The 19171-nt window shown below is 38.5% G+C and overlaps 1 long non-coding RNA gene across 3 annotated transcripts in view; it reads right to left on the bottom strand.

Annotated features, from left to right (window-relative positions):
• The window catches only part of LOC117567893 (uncharacterized), a 65618-nt gene that overhangs the window by 40218 nt on the left and 6229 nt on the right, over positions 1 to 19171 (bottom strand). For all 3 annotated transcript variants that reach the window (XR_004572092.2, XR_004572090.2, XR_004572091.2), the window contains exon 2: positions 775 to 815. This is a non-coding gene — a long non-coding RNA (uncharacterized LOC117567893). The remainder of the gene's footprint in view (positions 1 to 774; positions 816 to 19171) is intronic.

Genomic DNA, 19171 nt, shown 5'->3' with positions numbered 1-19171 from the left:
ACACCTCACCCTCACCCCTACCCCTTTGCCCACTATCCCTCTTCCCTTCAACCCCTTTCTCATTGAGCCACGCCTTTTATGGCAGTAGCTCTATATGGTAAAAACCACTTGGCCGCATTTAAATTACGAGCCATAAATAAACAGTGTTCAATTAATGTGACCGAAGAAAACACTCGAGCTCTGCCTATAGTTTTGCTAGCAACACTGCGTATACGCAATGGAATTCGACGAGCTGTCTTCGGGGTGCGGAGGGTAACATAAGTGCCGACCACATTATCATAAGCAATCCCATCAGCAATAAACCGCAGAAGAAAATACAAAGTAATTTCAACATCAAAACAAAACATTATTGTCTATTTGCTAATATCGTTATCTTCAGTTCTATCTTTCTACTATCTTAATTCGAGCTGTGAAGGCCGCTATAAGGAAACATTATATTATTTTAGGCAACTTGTAAATATTACTTTCTAATTCCACATTTATCCAACACGTTTATCTAGCATGTATTATACAGTTTTGTAGATGAAATATGTGTGCAAAAAATAAAAAGAATAATGATATTTTTAACAATAATATGTGTAACTTTTTCATTACATTTTATTTTATCAATCAAATATCAATTGGTTTAAAGCTCAAAAAAGTATGAAAATATTTTATACATTATATTTCTATAAATCCAATTTCAATTCGTATAAGTTAACTCAAAATAGTATAAAACAAAGAATGCCTTTTCGCTTCCCTAAGTGTTCTTTAATTTAATGCCTTCAAACTTACCTCAAATATGGGGTGAAAAATGCGACATCAGCTTAAGCAAACTGCAAAGACAAAAAAAGAAGAAAAATGCACGATAAGTATTTGAAAATATAATGGGCCCGTTGCCCGTGGCAATCTTTAAACGAGCTCTGCTCTTTAACTCTTTTTTCATGGACGTTTTTTTGGCTTTGCTGCGCAAATCAACATAAAAATCGCATTTATCAAAATGCGAGACAAAAGTTGATTCCGCATAAAATGCGAATAGAGAGATGTGCAGAAAATTGAGTTGTGAGCAAGAAACAAGGACTACGCCCTCTTGGTCTCGATGGCCACGCCCACTCGCATGAGGCGTCGAAACAATGCGAAAGGGCGCAAACTTAAACTAAAACCGAACGTCAAACTCGGAGCAAAATCATTTTGTGTTGTGATTTATTTCAAATTGCGTTTTCTTTTGTTTTTTCTTCTGTGTGCGTTTTATTTTTTGGTTTTTGATGAAGAGGAAAGATCAAAGTGCTGGATAAGCTGCCGCTCTAAACTCATTTGACCATTTTAATGCCATTCTAAGGACAACAAAACTGACACAAAAAGGATGTCCCCAAAACTTGTCGCTGATTCTCGGTTTGAGTTCGAGTTCCGACCAGTCACCAAGCAGCAGGCAGCAGCCAAATATGCTGTCATCACGATTATCCTTAACGTCGTATGGCTGCCAATGCCAGTTGTTTCCTCTTCCGTTAGAATAGCCGCACACTCACACACACGCTCGTATACACACACATGTGAGCATGCGGATGTGTAAGAATTTGTAAAACCAGCCACAGCAACAAGAATCAAGAGTCAAGACTCGGAACCTGTTCGAAAGCTGCTCTCAAGGCAAGAGACAAACAAGCGCGACAGAGATTGGGACAGTAGCAAGAAAAAGATAGAGAGAGAGAGAGTGGGAAAGAGAGATAGTATACCAATGAATGAGACAGCAATAACTTGACTATGGCAACACATGAAACAACAAAACAACCGAAGAGCCAACTTCCTGACCCTTTTCCTTGGGCCTGGCAAAAGTGCGTTAGTCGCAACTTCTTTTTCTTTGTTGCCTGCTAATTTTATATATTCGTTTTTCTTTCTCTATGTCGCACAAGGGTTGAAAGGGTATAATAGATCACAGGCAATCCCAGTGACTGGCATCTATAGAGTTGTAGAAGTTTAGAAACAAAATACGTATAAACGATATTTTATATTGAATTTAAATGTATTTGGTAATCTATATAGTATTTCATTTGAAGTATATATCAAACAAGTAATATTCAACAGACGTGCGTGCTCAATAGTTAATCATTTTTAATTACACCATATTCTGAAAAATACCTTATTGATATACCAAAAACTAAAAAATACACCGAAAGTACATATTGATATACTACACTTCAAATATGCTATAGAGTACAAAATATACAGAAATATTGCAGAACATACTAAATTATCTATATATCGAATGTGTATATTGATATATTACATTTTAAATATGCTACAGATTACAAAATATACCAAATTAACAAGATTACCACATTAAAAGAATTTATTAAATAACTAAGGATTGAAAAGTACAATAGATCGACGAGAATCGAAGTGACTGGCAACTTTAAATTGAAATTGTATAAATGAATTGAGAAAGTAGATACTATAAAAGATATTTTACTTAAAAGCCCAATATATTTTACAATCTTGTTCAATTTATTTTCTTGTTTCTCAAATAAAAGGTATTCAAGCAGTCGTATAAACGCAACTTAAACACGCATTTACTTGTGTATTTTTTCTGTATTTTTCCTTCACTTGCTCGTTGCTCAGCGTGCATAATTCTTCTTTCATTTCGTTTCAGTTCACTTTTCAGTTTTCATTTTCCAGTTTTGCTTTTGCGTTTTTGGCTTGCAAATTGAAATTTAAAATTTATGCAAATTGTGCTGTCAACCCAAAAGGGTATTCGTGATGGCCCAGGAAATGGTTATTGCCCCATACACAGACACAGACACAAACACAGAGACAGAGACACAATCTCTCACACACTGTGACTTCAGTTTTGATGTCATTTGATGGTGTTGGTAATTGCGTGTGTGTCTGCAGCACAAATTAATCGAAATTAAAGTTTCAGTTCTGTTCTGTTTTTTTTTTCTTTTTTGTTTGCTTTTTTCGCAGGCTGTGAACATTTTTTACGACATACTTTGAGGCGACGCTGCGCTAACAAGCCACGCCCCGAAGGAAGACACGCACTGCGGACTGAGTTCTCCAGCCACATTCACATATGTGAAGCAAACAGTTTGGAGTGTGGGAATATGGAGGAGTGTAAGCTTATCTAAAATCCTGGCACTAGCACGCTATTCAAGTCCACAGCTCAGTGACCACGGCAGCTTAATCACTCTGCCGCACGCAGCCTCGAACTCAACCTCAGCCGGAGCCACGCCCACATGTGGCGCAAAGGGAGGAGGGCGTCGTTACTTCAGCGTCGCCGCGTGCAATTAATTAAAAACAAACAAATTTCAGAAATGCACGAACCCAACAAAAAAAAACAAAAAAGCGAAAAACTGTCAATGAACAATGCGACACAAAACGACAGCCAAGTTTCTGAACACTGACCAGGCAAGGCAGCCAGACTAGATTCAGCTGAAGCTCCAGCTCAGTTTCAGTCCCAATCCCAATCCCAGTCCCCGTCTCAGTTGCAGGACATTGTGGACTGGACGCGACAGTCGCCAGGCGACTGGCAGGCGACAAAAGTTGCTGCTCTAAGCGTTTTTTAATGCAGCCAGCCAGCGCACAGATTTCTTGTTGTCCTCTTTTTTTTTACCCTTTTTATTGCCATCCCCCTTTCCCCCCTCTCTGCTGCTGCTCTCTGGTGAGCTCTGGCTCTGTCGCTGGTAATTTCGTTTTATTATTTTGCAGTTTTCCGTGCTCTACTTTGTAAATATTAAATTATGACGAAAAAAAAGAACGAGCAAATGCCCAAAGGAAGGCCACGCCAAATTCCAACCGAGAAAACCAGAGTGAGAGAGAGAGAGAACGAGTGATAGTGAGAAGGGCAAAAATATCAAAAGAAATCAGATAACAGTTATGGTTATGGTCATAATAACTGCAAGCCAGGTGGGACTTGGCAGCAGCTTTGCCGTTGCTTTTGCCGTTGCTTTTGCCTTTGCCTTCATCTGCAGGCAGCTGCAGTAATCTTGTGTTTTTTTTTTTGTGCTTCACGGTCACTTAGGCATTCGCAGGTGCATATGCTGCGTATACGTAACGCGCATTACGTATACGTAGAGCTCTACGTATAGTGGTTTTTCTGCTTTAACAATTACGTGACACATTCTGCATGCATTTTGCCTCTTTTGCTCTCTAATTCTGTCTGTCTGTCTCACTTTTGCTTCGCTTGTTTCATTTGCAATTCCGAAATTCGCATTTGCTGCGCCATGTGCAGCAAATGTTCATTTGCAAAGAGACGACACAGAAACACACACAGCATGCAATCGCAGTCAGCAGTCGACAGTCGGCAGTCTGCAGTTATATGTGCCATTTTCTCTCAGTGTGGCGCACATGATATGGCCAATGATGGTCATCGCGTTAACTGCTTTAAGTGTGCTGCAAGTTACCGACTCGACTCTGCCACAGCTTGCCACATTCGCATTCACATTCACACAGCGGGCAAAATGAAAATAAATACCAAAAAAAAAAAAAGGAAAACGGGGTAAAAAAAAATTAAAATTGAAAACGACAAAAAGTTGTGACCGCATCCGGAACAGGCCGCGACGACTCTAGCCTCTGTTTGCCTCCGTTTTGCCTTCGTTTCCTCATCTCCGTCTCTGACTTCACTGCGCGCTGTCGTTTGTCCTTTGTCGCATGCAATAAGTGCTAGTTGAGTGGCGGCACTTGAAAGCAGAACCACACCAAGTCCACACACACACACACACACACTCACACACACATGGAGCTTATTCAATTGGCCAGCTGCATGTGTTTCTGGCGGTGCTTCGGATTACAGCTTTGGCCCTGGTGTCGGTGTCGTTGCTGTTGTTGTTGTTGGTCTGGCGACCTGACGCCGCCATTTCCGTCCAGCCAGCACGGAAGTGGCAACCAGTTACAACCCCCGCCCGCCCTTTACACCCCTCTCAGGCCATCTCATTCTATACAGCTTGCTGCCGTTTCGTGCGGATTTGTTGCGGCCATTGCATACAAAATGTGTTGCATACATTTGTGCGCCTTTCCAACACTACGAGAAACAGAGAGAGAGAAAGAGAGAAACATAGAAAGCGAGGAAGGGAGGAAGGGAGGGAAAAACTCACTTAGAGCACAAGCGAAGCGGCAATCAAAATGGAAATAAAAACTGCAGCAAGCTACGTCGCAAACTCGGTTCCAATTTTTGTATAATAATACACAAAACCAACAACAACGACAACTATAACAACAACGACGACAACAATCGAGTACAATAAAAACGATATAGGAACAACGAACAACAATAAGAACAACTACTGTAGACGTGAACACAATGCGGCTTTGCACTCGTTGTGGCCGCTTTAAATGCCTAAAACAGTCGACAATGGGCAGCAAAAGATTGATATACAGCTCGTATACGTAATAAAATAAATGACTCGACTTGCAAGAGAACTGATGTTGTATAGGCAACACAAATTTATGCATATATTTTTATAAAGTTTAACTAAAGTCCTCATATATAAAAATCAAATTTAATTTAAGGCAAATACAAAGCAATCATAAAACTTTTACCTTAAATATTTAATTTAGTTTTGAAAAACATATTTTTGATAGAAACATTAAACACAAAAACATTAAACATTGAGCAGCTTGGCTTCACAGAAAGAAAAAAGTTGATTAAAAACTAGATTTCAAATCTTTATTTGAGAATTATGAAGAAGCAGTCAAAAATCTGTATAAATAATAAATAAATAATAAAATGCAACACAAATTCAAAGATAGGCTTTCATCACAGTTGTAGAACTAATTCAAAGCCTTAAAGTCTTTTACCCACTGTAAACTGCATTATTAGTAAAAAAATAAATTAATACTCTATAACTTGTCAAACTTTTGTGAAATTAATAATAAATAAATGATAAAATTAAATTTGAGAAAATTCGAAACAAAGAAAGCAATGAAGCTAAACATTGAGAAGTGTTTTAAAGGCTTAAGCCGCTTTCGTTTGCCCACTGTAAGCTGCACTATTAGCGAGCCATATGCAGGCCAAATACTCGTATATAAAACTGACAGCAACAAATGTAATGTCCTTCAGCCACATTAAGCCACGTGCTGCGCTGCGCTGCGCCTCGCTTAACGTCGCTGCTATTTGCCAGCTCCGCTTCCGTTTCTGCTTAGGTTTTGTCGAAAGTTTTTAACGGGTCGACTAACTTGGCCATTTAAGCACATTTGTCCTGCAGTACTTTGTTCTCTGTCTCTGTCTCGGTCCTCAGTCCTGAGTCTGGCCTATCCTGACCAGCGGCTGACAGTGTGCTAATTAGAAGTCCTTGTTGCTTGTGGCCACAACAAAACTGGCGACGATGTTGGCTGTCGCGTTTCAGCCGGAGACCGAAAAAACAATGAAAACTACTTTGGGCCAAAGTCACGATGCGACGTGTGTGTGTGGCTCTCTCTCTCTTTCTCTGCTTCTGCTTTTGGTCTTTTGTTTTGCTGTGGAGCAGCGGCGGACAAGCCATAAAATGCATGGCAGCAGCTGCTGCCAGTGCCACGAATGTCCTCAATGTGCTGAATGTCCTGCTACGTTTTTGTGCGCGCTCTGCACATTTTTATTATTGAGCCACGTTGAATTATTTCATGCTGCGTGCGGCTTTAATTCCAGCATTAAATTCAAGGCGTGGCCCAAAAGGCAGAACTGCAAGTTAAGTCCTTTATAAAGTGCCAGGCAAGAGAGAGAGAGAGAGAAAGAGAGAGAAAAGTGTGTGCTTTCATCTTTTCCACTTTTTTTTTTTTGGAAGCCAAAAAACCACAAAGAGGAAAATAAAAAAATAAGCAAGAAAGGATAAATAATTGCCTTGCTTGCTCAACTGAAAACCAAACTGGAGCACAAAAAAGAGGTGAGGTGGCAGCAACAGGGAGTCCTGCTCCTTCATATATAAAATGCTTAATGTGGCCAGCATTGTCTTCCAGTGCAACGCACATTAGTTTGGCCCGAAAAAGCCAACCAACAGTCCAACCGAAGCGAGGCGAGGCGAGGCGAGGAGCATGGCCGGAAACCGCAGGACTTCTTCTTCGCCTTCGTTACAACAAATTTGTTTATTATGAAAATGCAACGAGCCGAGATAAGCAACTTGCCAAGCGACCCAATGACCACGCCCACAGGCCACACACATACACGAACACACACACATGCGATCAGAGCATGTTAATTGCTGTGGTTACTGCCAACAAAATAAATGAATAATTTTGCTGGGCGCTGTAAATTATTGTCCAAGCCGAGTTATGTGTGTGGGCAAGTTTTATAGCAAGCATCTAGTGTCTGCTATCTATACGATATAACACGATATATATGTAGTCGCATCCGAGTTGAAGTATATACTATATCTTGTATCCGATGGCAATCTTTGTGAGCAAATTATGCGTGCAACTGCTGCAATTGCCATTTTTGTTGCTGCTCAAACAGTAATTTCTCTTCCTCCCCTCGTTCCTCGTTCACCACCCCATCACTGAGTAATTGCAAGCCATAAATAATGTGTCTGCTCTGACGCCTGTCACTGCGAAGCGAAGCGAGCCTGGCTGACTGGCTGGCTGGCTGCCTTCAAGGAGGTCTTCAAGCGTTGCTTCCCAGCAATTTCTTTTGATAACTCAATGCGTCGTTTATGCGCTTTGTTTGCCTCGCATTCAAGCGGAAATGCACAGTGGAAAGGGGCAAGCTTGAATATACAATGCAAACACATACACATACACACACATACAGAGAAAAACAGAAATACGCACGAACAACACTTTTATTGGCACTTAAAAGCCTGGGCAATTTAAATGGCGTTAAAGCAGGAAAGCTACGTGAGCTCAACTGCTTGCCATCAACTTACGTGTAATTCCTAATTTGCTTCCCTCAAGGAATTTCTTAAGAACTTGTTAACTAACTCAACTCGCAAAGGGATTTCCATAGAGCTGTGACTTTGGTTGACTTCTCGCTAAAGATTTTCTCAATGCAGTTCAAAAGTTATATATCTATTTGAAATTTACCAACAAAATGTGAGTTTCTAATAAACATCAACCTAGTAAGTATTTAATACCAATAAATTCTGTTCTTCACACATACAAACCGGAACAAAACAATCTTAAAACAAAGTTATTAAACAAAATGTAGTTTGAAAAGTACTTGCAACAATATTGTAAACCTAAATCATCGTTTAGGGATTGAAAATATTGTGTGTTCAATTTTGATAATCTGTAGATATTAAATTGGGATTTATTATGAGTTTTAAGAATGATTAATCTTGAACTTACTCTTCAATCACAACAAGTTTATATAAGATGCTTTTGCCATTACTTTTGACAATTTTCTAACTAATATATTTTATTAATAAATATCGAATGTAGATAAATATAAATTGGACTATTGCTCATACTTCGAACAATACGAAGAGTTTAGATAAGAAAATAGTTTAAGCGAATATCATATATGTTATAAATTAGTATTTTAGTGGAATATTCAGAAATAAGTTTATAGTTTAGAAACATCAATTACTACACTTTCTTTGACTGATAATAAATAAATTGCCAAATATGAGTTAGACTGTTGCTCGAAAAACAAACAAAAATGTAGATAAACACATAAATTAAACCTTTCTTTTCAATGCTGTGAAACTCGTATTTCGTATCTGATCTAGTTAGCTTTGATTCTAACGTTATCCTCGTAATAAAATGATAAATTTGAATGGAGTCATAATTCAAGCAAGCAATATAAATATTCGTATACTCGTATATATAAAATGCAAAATATTTATGAATTATGTTGCACAGTTGGCTTCGTTCTCTGCATGGGCAATAACTTTATTCAGTTGCACTTAAAATGTGCGAGTCAGAGGCAGAGAAAGGACGAAAAAAAGTAAATAAATGTGCTGTAAGCGAAAGCTCTCTATTGCAGAATGTGTTAGGCATAGGTTGAAGCCAGAGTCGTGCTCTGCTCTGAGTATGAATCATACACGCACACCACAAAACAAACACACTCACAGTCGCAGTCACAGTGTCACACACACACACAAGTGTCACGCTCTTCAGTTGCTGCGTTGTTAATTTCATTCATTATTTATGGTTTACCTCGAAAACGCATCACACAGCTGGCGGCATTGCACCCTCTTTGGCACTCTCCCCTCTGTTGCCCTCCCCGCTCAGTGCTCCCTCCAGCTACACTTTTAATTAACAAACGCACGAAAATGCCATTTTACATGAGACATGTCACAGTATCCTGGAGTTGGGAGTACCGAAGAGTGGGGCATACGCTGTCTGCCTCCCTTTCCCTTCCTTCCTCCTCTCTTCTTGTGTGTTGTGTGCCTTGTAAATTAGTGCGCTCATGCAACAGACACTGGCAACACACTGCAAACACATTTCATATGCAACGGCACTGCGCACATTTAAAGCACTCTCACACACACACACACACACACACGTTGGATTTAGCTTGGCGCGTATTACGCATACGCCTAGGTCGCCGGCTGTCTTCTGACATTTTATAGCACACTTTTCGGGTTGTCGTTTTACGAATGCATTGTGTGTCGGTTCCTCGCTCGTCAAGTAATTAAACGTGTCGCATTAATCAACAGGCGGCATTCGGCCTCCCCTCCTCCATCTCCCCCACTTCTATTCCCCTCTTCTAAGTCCTCGCACAACTTGCCAATAGTTTGCTGAACATCATTTCGCGCTTCTCTGCTGGCTAGTCCGCTCTTTGGAGGCGGCTTTAATTTATTTAGACCAAATACAACGCAAGCAAAAAATGGCAAACGACTGAAATTTATCTCTTGCACGCCTTGTCGCATAAATTATGTCGCCTACTCCCCCCACTTCTCTCCCTCCCACACAGTGAACGGCGGCGCCGGACGAAATTAATGAAAGCGACGCAGCGGCAAAAGATGCCGAAGCCAGCGCAAAACAAAAGACAAAAGACAGTTAAAATGAACTAAAATTAAATGAAATGGGGCAAACAAGGAGAGAAGAGTGAGGGGAGGGTGGAGGAGCGGTGGTGTTGCGCCTAATGACAACCACAATGAAGCAAGCAGCAGCAGCAGCAGGAAACGGAAATGAAAGCAACGCGCAATGCAGAATGAAAAATGGCAAAAGACAACACAAAATGCGAAGGCGACTGCGAATGCGAATGCGAATGTGCAACAACAAATCAGAAGTGCAGCGCACAGCACAGCACAGCAAATGTTGCATGGCAAATGCGATTGTCAAACAATGACCTCATTAGATGCAAGACGAGGCCTTAAACAGCACCCCCCCCCCCCAGAAGGATGTGGCAACTCCGCTGCAATTAAAGACTGAATGAAGCAATCGAAGAGAGGGGGGAATGGAAGTTGCCTGCGAGGCAAGCTGTCAGCATGGATGCAACGTCATATACGTCAAGCGCGTGACAGCACAACGAGGCGTGGAGGCCTCTCTATTCCCCTCTAATAAATACCCTGTAAACGCAGCCACAATGCAGTGTAGCTCTGACTGTTCTCAACACTTTAATCCAATCCAAGAGTGACACTCTGATGCATAGATTAGCGCACAAATCCCAGGCTGTGGGGCTAATCTTATTTTATTGCCACAGGGTATCCCTCGTCTGCATGTTTTTGGGTCGCATTTAAAGGTGACACAACCTGACAGCACTAGGACAATGACACGCCGTTGCCTTAAGGGCAACATTGCCACACGCAGCTCTCAGCTGTCAACCGCAATCAGAAACAGAAACAGAAACTAAAAACTCAGGAGGCGCGAATAGAGGAAAAGAAGAAAACACGAAACTAAGAACTGTCATATACTATGGAGAGTATAAGATACTTTAAGCTTCTAAGCAGAGCTTAGCCTCTCCGCTGAGTAACCAAGCAAATTATGTCGCATTTAAGTTTCATAATATGCTTAAAACTTTTCTTCTGCTTCCATTTACTTTTTGTCGGAATTTAAAGGTAATGTTTTCTTTGGCGCATTGTTCGCAACTAAAACGAAACACCTGCTAGACAAAAACTGCTGCTGAGGGAGAAGCACAAACACAAAACACAGTTGGACCATGAAAACAGTAACTAAAAGGAGCAGCCAGACATCAGAGAGACATCACTAACCAAGTTGTCCTCTGTCTGCCTCGTTGCCATCTCCTTTTTTCCCAGGATTCTCTGCTGTCAAGACAATGGACTGCGACAAGTGCGGAGTCTATAAAAACTACATGCTCGTCGTAGGAGTCGACTACACACCAAAGCAAGGCAGGATAAAGCAGAGCAAAGCAAAGGAACTGCAACTACTGCCACAACTTGCAAATGCACAGTTTTAGCTGTAAAGCTGAGTTACAGGCTGCCGACGATAACAATGCCAGCGGAGAACAACGACTGAGCTAGCTTCACAATGTTCTGCAGTTCTTTGACTTAGAAGTCACCCTGTAAAAGCCGCAGATTAATTTATCTAATTTATATTTAAAGTACATGTTTTACAACACTAATCACTTCAATTGAATTCTGTTTAATGCCAGCTAAACAGCGAAACAAATTTGCTTACATTTTTTATATACTTGAATAATTCAATTCTACATTTTTAATATTATAATTAGTTTGTTTAGTATTTTTTAGTATTATAGTGTTATAATTAGTATTATTTATTATTTTGATATTTTAAATGTTATTTTTGGTATTTTTTATCAGTTTTATATGTTAAATGGTATATTTGTTAGTCAATTATGTATCTATGCTCAGATTCTTAAATTGAATTCTCCTTCGTCTACGAATAGATAATAAAACTGCAAAACAGATATTAATATTTTTAATTTGCTAGTTAAATACACAAATTTCACATGCTATTTATTTAGTTTAGTATTGTTTAATATATTTTTGTATCATTTATTATTATTTTAGTATTTTAATTAGTATTGTTAGGTAATTTTTAGTATTATTAGTTTTACTAGTATTATAATTATAATTTTTCTGTATTATTTTTAGTATTATAATTTGAGTATTTGTTCGACCGATCAGAACCTATGTTCAAACTGCTGCCTCAATCTTTCAGTATTGTATTCATAAGCATTAAGCTAATAATAATACTAATACAAATTTATTATGAAAGTGAAAAGAACCGAAGTAAGAACGAAAACCTATCAATGTCAGCTAAACGGCAAACAAATATTAATCTTTTGAATTTGCTATTTGAATACATAAATTCTGCATTTTATTTACTAATTTTAGTGTTATACTCGTATAACATATATGTTATATATATCATTTTATATGATATTATGTTTAGTATTATTTCTAATTATTTTATGTATGATATATGAAACACATAATCGTTTATTTTTATTAGAGAAATCTGAAGATATAATCAAACTGCTGCCTCGAGCTCACATTAATAATAATACAAATTGTATCCCAAAGAATCCCAGTCAATAGTTTTAGACAATGAACTGAAATTTTGTATATTTTTGTAGGAAGCAAAGCCTGATAAATGATCAGTGTCAACTAAACCGTTAAACGGGTTGCACAATTTAAATTGTTAGCTCAAGGAAATGCTCCATTTACCAATTATTATCATATATCAAAATGGTTTGAAATAATTTTTATCTGTTTTCTAAACAAACGAACAAACTATTTACTATACAAAGCTGAAGCTAATGCTACTCTAATGATAAAACAATCAATCTGTCGGTATTACATTCTTACACCTTTGAGGACTTTAGTAGAAATTCGTTACTTCGTATAGCAGTCAGTAGAGCACTCTTCTTAGGTTATAATTTCGAGGGTATACACAAACCGCAAGCTAAACAGAAAAACTACAACCACACAACTACATTCAAAGTGCTCATTGTGTGTGTGTTTGTATAAGTGTGTGTATCTCGGCTTGTACTTGTGTGCATTTGTATTGGACAGCACAAGACAGAAACAAGACTTTACAATGAGGGGAGCAGAGTGATGTGGAGTGAAGTGAAGTGGAGTGGAGTGAGGATGACAGTAGCTGAAGAAGCTTGCCGCATTGTCTACGCGACGAGTTGTTAAGCACAGAGCGTTGCATTCTTTACTTGCAACAGAGGCGCGGCAAGCGGCAGGAACACAATGCGACCTGGTTGCATGTGTCTGAATGAAAGTCTGCGAGTGTCTCGTTGTTTGTTTCCTTTGTTGTTTAGCTGCAAGGCAACGCAACACACAACAAAAGGCGCAAATAGAAAGGCAGAGAGGGGGAGCGAGGACGACAGCTGTTGCAAATGTTCGCCACTCACACACACACACACACACACACAAACACACAAAATTTGCAAGCGAAACAAATTCGATCTGAATTATTGACTTTAACGTTGAACATCATCCTTGTCGCAGCTAATTGACTTGTTGCCCCAGCAACAACAACAACAACAGCAACAGCGACAGAACATTAATAAATAGCTGGAAGGCAGCAAACTGTTAATTGCTTTGACCTTTGAACTCTGCTTTTGAGAGTTGCCTAAGTAATTGAGAGATTTGCAAGTTGTTGCCGCCTTCACCCCCTCACCCTTTTTGCGGCACCTTTCAACTGGCGACTGCTGCGCGACACCCCGCGGCGCCAAGCAATCACTTCGTGCCACAACATTTTCAAAGAGCGAGAACCTTTGCTTCTCAGAGATTCTCAGCCATTGTTCTTGCACTGCGTTGCAAGAAGCGGAAAACAAATTATGCTTCAGCTTACATAAATCATTTAGCTGCACACAACACACAGTCCATGTGTGTGGCATGTGTAGCAGGCAGTAGGGGGCAGTGGGGTGGCTGCCACATGCGGCGCTTGGGTCACTTAAAAATTATGACAACCTGCAACGAGCCAAAAAACAGACAGAGCAAGAGAGAGGAGGAGAATTGCGTTTTTGTTTTGTCGGTGTGCTTGCAACACAGGAAAAAGAGCCTTGCTTGCAACGGCAACGGCAGCTGGCAGGCGGCCCAGAGACAGGCTTTTGGGTCAGCCTGCGCTGCCTACGCCAAATTGGCAGCAGACACAACTCGTTCCGCCACATGTAGCACGTAGAACACACACACACACACAGTGCAGCACACAGCCACCTTGGCACCATCAACCAACAACGAAAAAGGGGAGCAAACATTTTTGGCAATCGGCAACGGAACTTTTGGCTCGCTAATACCTTTTGGCACAGCAGGGTTAAAATAAAAAAAAGGAAAGGAAAGGAAAACAAGCAGCAACAAAGGCCAAATACAATCTCCAGCAAAGAGTTGCCGCACATCCTTTGGCTTTGTTGCAACAAACAAACAAATCACTCAGCAAAAAACAAGGCAAAATACTCGAACACAAAATCCAGCATAAATGTGCGAGTCTTTGCTTTTAAAATAAAAAAAAAGTGAATCCACCTGAGCGCAGCTGTTGTTGTTCCAAATGAATTTGCGCCATATTAATTTTCTATCGCTGTGCCTCATAAATTCAGCCAGCCAAAGTTTGTTTTGCTTGCTTTTAGGCCATGAAAAATTCATATGAAACACGACGCGCAGAAAAGTAGGCAACACTTTTAAGGTTATGCAAAATTGTGCCAAGTCAGCGGCAGCGGTGAAAAAAGGTGTAGAAAACACCAAGTAAGAAAGCTCCAGTCGAATATGCTGGACTGTGAGATACCTGCTATTAGTGCGGTATTATCGTTTAAATATACCGAATTAATATACCGAAAACTACTGAAATTTACTGAAATGTATATTTGATATACCGGTGTGCTACCTCATGCAAAACGATGCGATATTATCACTGAAATATATCGAATTCATATACCAAAAATACTAAAATGTACTGAAATGTATATTTGATATATGGGTTTACTGATTCATACTATAAGTGCGGTATTATCACTGAAATATACCAAATTAATATACCAAAAATACTGAAATATACTGAAATATATATTTGATATACCGGTTTACTGTTTCATATCCCTGAAATATACCAAATTCATATACCAAAAATACTGAAATATACTGAAGTGTATATTTGATATACCGGTTTACTGCTTCATACAACAAGTACGGCGTTATCACTGAAATATACCGAATTAATATACCAAAATACCGAAATATATTTTTCATATGCATTGACATACAAAAGAGTGCAGTATTCTCATTAAAATATACGAAATTAAAATGTCGAAAAAAATCGAAATATGCTGAAAAGTATATTTTATATACCATAGTGCACATAATATACTAGATTTTCAAGAATTTTAAATAATTTCTTGCATAGCTCTGCCTGTTACACACATTTTATGTTTGTACAAAGTTATAACACCCTTTTACCCTGAGGGTAGTTGGTATAAGAAAAAAATACCAGCAAACACAACAAAGTTTTAGCATTTGGGGAAGGAGTAGAAATGAGTCTGCAACTTTTGAATAAAATGGCGCATAAAATTATAATAGCTTATCAAATAATTTAATTTGCTGGACAACAGCCTGTCCCAGTTTCAGTCGCAGCTTTAAGGGCGTGGCACAGGATAAGAGAGAAAGAGAAGGGACAGAGGAGGAAGGAGACAAGGCACAGAGAAATGCCGACGACGCGTCGTTGTGGTAATTACTTTGATGAAAAATGGCAGTTTCGGTGATTAAACAGCGTGGCTGCGTGTGTATGTGTGTGTGTGTGGTTGAGGATGTGTGTGTGTCTGCCACAATTCACTTGATTACACATACGCCATGTGGAGCCTTTGCAGGAAATTAAGCTGGGCAAAACGGAAGTCGCTAGTGAAGGCGCCTGAGTGCACATGCCTGTGTGTGTGTGTGTGTGTGGCCTAATGATGTCAGCCATGTTTGCAGCACAACACGCAGTTGCCGCATTAGTTGTAATTGCCTTAAACGCCTTCAAAGCGAAATGCTTCAACTGCAGATGCTGGCGTCCTTTGTGTGTTTTTAAGTAAATATCGACAAAATATGCTGCGGCACTATGCCGACGACAGACATAAAAAAGCGTCTTGAAAGCTACAAATAAAATAAGTGAAACGTGCAAGGCGCACAAAAAAAAAGTGCACGAAGAGAGATTGCAATGAATATTGCAGAGAAGAACATGAAAAGCAACAGCAACAACAGCAACAATGACAATAAATTGCTGCTAAAAATGAGCAATGAGTAATTCATATTGTAAGTTGCAAGCGTTGCAAAACTTCCGATGAGAAACAGCAGCAACAGAACGAACAATTCAACGGACCATCAATCTTGCAACTAGCTGTGGGATTTAGGGAGACAAAGAGGGGAAGAGAGCAAGAGAAGGAGAGAGAGAAGGGAAGGGAAATTCTTCACTTTTGGCGCCGCAGCGTCTGCCTCAATGTGGCAGGACGTGAAACGCGCTTTTATGTGGCTGCTGGGAATTGGTCGACACAATTTGAGGCAAGTCCAACCGAGCCATGCCACATTGCGGCAACTACGTGAGCGTTGCGTTTGAGCGTTTGTAATGTGCTTGTAAATGCAATAAATTTTGTTAGCTCTGGCCGCAGAAACTTCAACGTTTTCGGACGCAAACTCAGACGGACAGGACAGTTGGACTGGCAGATGGAACACATCAGCGTGAAGAGCCATAAAAACGCGTTTTTGATTTGCTAAATTTATGTGCGCCACATTAAATCTCTCCTCCAACACGTAGTACAGTCTGTGGGCGTGGCTCAGCACAAAAGCAACTTCGCCTCACATCACAACTCAGTGACAAGCAAAGGTGATATCAGCAACAGGCGACAGTCAACTGCCAACTGGCGACAGGTGTTGTTGGTATTTTCTTTTAATATGTCTGTTTTCATGTGCGTCATGCTTCTCTCTTTCCTTTTTAAAACTCATTAAATAATTTACCAACTACTTTCAATAAGCGTAAGAGTTGAAAAATGAAGGAGATGGTGATGAACTAAAAAGTTATCACTAGACTAGAAAGAGTTTAGTATTCAATCAATATTAAAATATTTAAAATACTTCTAATATCTGATAATGTTAATGGGAATAATCATGTTAGCTCATTATCTAATTCATTCCCCAGCTAGTTCAGATTTCAGTATTAAAATACTGCAAAAATATCATCATACATATTTAAAATACTTATAGTAACTGATCATTGTAGACATTGTTACTCTTTATTTAATCCATTTCCCACGAATTCTAATTCGAAAATGATTTATTTTTAAAGACAGAATACTTCGCATTCGTATTACTTAACAACTAGCATGAGTTCAGTATCTAAATACTAGCAAGTAATCAATACTAAATTACTTAGTATATAAAATAGTTTCAATATCTGATTATTGGTGTCAATAATTCATTTGATTTGAAAAAAAACTGTAAATTATTAAACCTCTTCACTTTAGACAACGATAAAAAGGATCTGTATTAAAATACTAAAACGTTGTCAATATTGAAATACCTATTATATAAAAAATTTCTAATCTATGATAATTGTTGTGAATAATACTGGTTACTCATTATCTTATTCATTTCTCAGCAAGTTTAGTTAGAAATTTTTTTATTTTTAATGCACTGTGAATTATATTAACAAAGTGAAATAAATAAATAAATATTTAAAAAATTTCTTCAAATTTGAGCCACAATAGCTGTGAATAGTAATGTTGTAAAGGACTTCCGCACAAAATCTAACTCAATCTCCATATTTTATAATTCGAAAATAAATTAATTTTAAGGAACTGAAATTAATTAAAAACGTTAGACACAAAAAATAGTTTTTTGAACTTTTCAAACTACTCGACTTTATTCTAAAATGTCTCAAGAAGTTAAGAATTATATTGCAATAGAAAGCAAAACTTAATTACGAAATTATTTATCGCTTGTTTTAGAACTACTTCGAAGACAAATTGAGTTCACTTCTCTCAAACTTCAAATTCCAGAAAAAAATATCTTTTACATTTTAGTGCGTAATCGAACCTTCTCTTAACCACCTTTGAACCCATTTCGAAAAAACATTTGGCATGAAAATGAAAATAAAAATAAAGTATGTGAAGCTGATTTCAAAGCGTTGCTGTAAAGTGCGTGGGTGTGACAAGGCGATAAACAGTTAAAAGATTTTTTATATTTTAGGAACACACGCGTTGCATATTAAAGTAACGCTACCGTTAACAATGTTGACAAGCTGTTGCTGTTGCTGTTTGTTGTTTGTTGTTGGCTTCTGCCTCAAGCTGGGAGACTAGGAAAGGAAGGTGAAAAACTTTTGACTGTTGTCGTCATCGCTCATCGCACTTGGCGTTTGTTTGTGTTGTTCTTTTGTTTATGTTTTATTTGCTTTTTGCCTCGCAGTTTTTTGTGCGCTCGTCTTTATTTGTTTACAGCAGTTTTTATGTATCGCAAATTGCGAATAGCGACGCCAATTCGCATATGCAAAAGCGTACACCAAACATGTGGGGCCTGCATATATTTGTATCTACAAAACAAGTATCTCTCCCTCGTATTCTCTCTCTATCTGTCTCTCTCTGTTCTGTGTTCTCTTTTCACTCATTCGCTGTGTATCTGCGTTGACGTAATGCCCATGAAAATAGCGGCCGCAATTTGAGGCAAACAGTCATTTTAGAGCATGTGTTGCCACTTTCAAGTGGCAGCCAACTGAAATGTTGCATGTTAAGTGGCAGCTTTAACGCCCCAAACTATGCAACGCCAACTTTACTGAATGCGCACATAAACGTTTTTAGCTATTCCAAAGACTGTTTCAGCCTCGTAAATATAACAGCTGCTTTGTGGCCTTAAAACGTGTCCAAATTGTACAAACAGTTGGCCACTCGCCTCCCCCCGCTCAGAATGTGGCATCATCATCATAGCGCAAAATTTATTATCACGCTCTTGTTGCTCTTTTCACTATCATTAATAACCCTTAAGAAAATTGTAGATACAAATTCAATTCCTTCAACTTTTCTTTGAATTCTTTTCAACTATAGAATAAACTTTTATTTCATTGAATGATTTTTCAGTTTCAGTTTTACTATTTAGGATTGTTAAATAAACAAGATTTAAATTTCTTAAACTATTTGAGTTCCTTGTAACTTAAATCACATTTATATTTCATTGATTTCTTTGTAATGAATGTAGAATGTTGAAATTATTGCAAGTTAAATCAATTGTTATTTTCGTAAGCTTTGTGAGATATTTTTTAACGTAAACTGAATTTGTATCCTTGCCTTAATAATTCCTTGCTTTCTATTATTGCTCTTAAAGTATAAACGAACAAAAGCAAAATAAACTAAAGTGGAAAATTAATTTTCTATATATTATATTAATATTTGTTTTCATTT

The sequence above is a fragment of the Drosophila albomicans genome, chromosome 3, assembly GCF_009650485.2.
Source record: "Drosophila albomicans strain 15112-1751.03 chromosome 3, ASM965048v2, whole genome shotgun sequence".
Lineage (NCBI taxonomy): Eukaryota > Metazoa > Arthropoda > Insecta > Diptera > Drosophilidae > Drosophila > Drosophila albomicans.
This window is presented reverse-complemented; position numbering and strand designations above follow the sequence as displayed.